The 1119-nt window shown below is 44.7% G+C and overlaps 1 non-coding gene across 1 annotated transcript; it reads right to left on the bottom strand.

Annotated features, from left to right (window-relative positions):
- Positions 1-504: 504 nt before the first annotated feature.
- On the bottom strand, positions 505-577 carry trnak-uuu (transfer RNA lysine (anticodon UUU)). Its single transcript has one exon. It is a non-coding gene; the product is annotated as a tRNA-Lys (tRNA).
- Between the last annotated feature and the right edge of the window lie 542 nt (positions 578-1119).

The raw sequence follows: 1119 nt of genomic DNA, 5'->3' as shown, positions 1-1119 counted from the left end.
GTGTGTGTGTATATATATATATATATATATATATGCATTGTGTAGTTTTATAACAAATGTTTACTAAATTAATATACTTTTGTTTTTTATATGTATTTGTGCAATTCAAACTTTCTTGAATGTGAATTTATTGGTCTGTTAATAATGCATGATGACTGACTGCTAAGTTATCATGTGACGTGACGTGACATGTGGCCAAGTATGGTGACACATACTCGGAATTAGTGCTCTGCATTTAACCCATCGAAAGTGCACACACACAGCAGTGAACACACACGCACCGTGAACACACACCCGGAGCAGTGGGCAGCCATTTATGCTGCGGCACCCGGGGAGCAGTTGGGGGTTTGGTGCCTTGCTCAAGGGCCCCTCAGTCGTGGTATTGAAGGTGGAAGAGAGCACTGTACATTCACTCTCCCGGAACGAGATTCGGACCCACAACCTTTGGGTTACGAGACCGACTCTCGTACCATTAGGCCACGACTTCCCCAGAAGATTGCACTTCGCCTGAACAGGGACTTGAACACTGGACCCTCAGAATAAAAGTCTGATGCTATACCGACTGAGCTATCCTGGCTCTTAATATCATAAAGTTATTATGAAGTGTTGCCCGAAAGCTTTTTGTCCTGAAGTTTCTCTTTGTCAGTAAACGCAACAAGGCAAAGAAAATATATATTCATGCTGAGGAGAAAGGAGAAGAACAAATAAGCTGTATACGGATCCCATTCCAAGTTATTTATTCAGAGGGCAAAGCCAGCAGACTTTGTGTCTCTGGCTTGTGAGCGCTATTAAATTACCGCGGGATGTTTTTAATTACCGCCCATAAATGGAGCAACACAGCCGGCTCAGAGTGCTTCAGTTCTGCTGGGGAGGCCGGCCTCGGTCCCCCCTCGTCCCGGTGGTCTTCCTGTGTGTTTGTCTGTGTGTGTTTATGTAGCCTAATGTAAGTGTTAGAAAGTGTGCTCTTTTTTTAGGGAATAGTGAGCATTCACGCTGCTGCTGGAAGGGAGGAAATAGCTAATAAAACAAGGGTGAAAACGGAGAGAAGGGGAAGCAAGGAAAGTGGGACGGGGTGGGAGCGGGGCTCTGATCCACTTAATTGCTCTTAAATTAAAAGAG

This window comes from Sinocyclocheilus grahami, unplaced genomic scaffold (genome assembly GCF_001515645.1).
Source record: "Sinocyclocheilus grahami isolate Dianchi unplaced genomic scaffold, SAMN03320097.WGS_v1.1 scaffold270.1, whole genome shotgun sequence".
Taxonomy (NCBI): Eukaryota; Metazoa; Chordata; class Actinopteri; order Cypriniformes; family Cyprinidae; genus Sinocyclocheilus; species Sinocyclocheilus grahami.
Note: the sequence above shows the minus strand (reverse complement) of the source record. Positions and strands in the feature narration are given on the sequence as shown.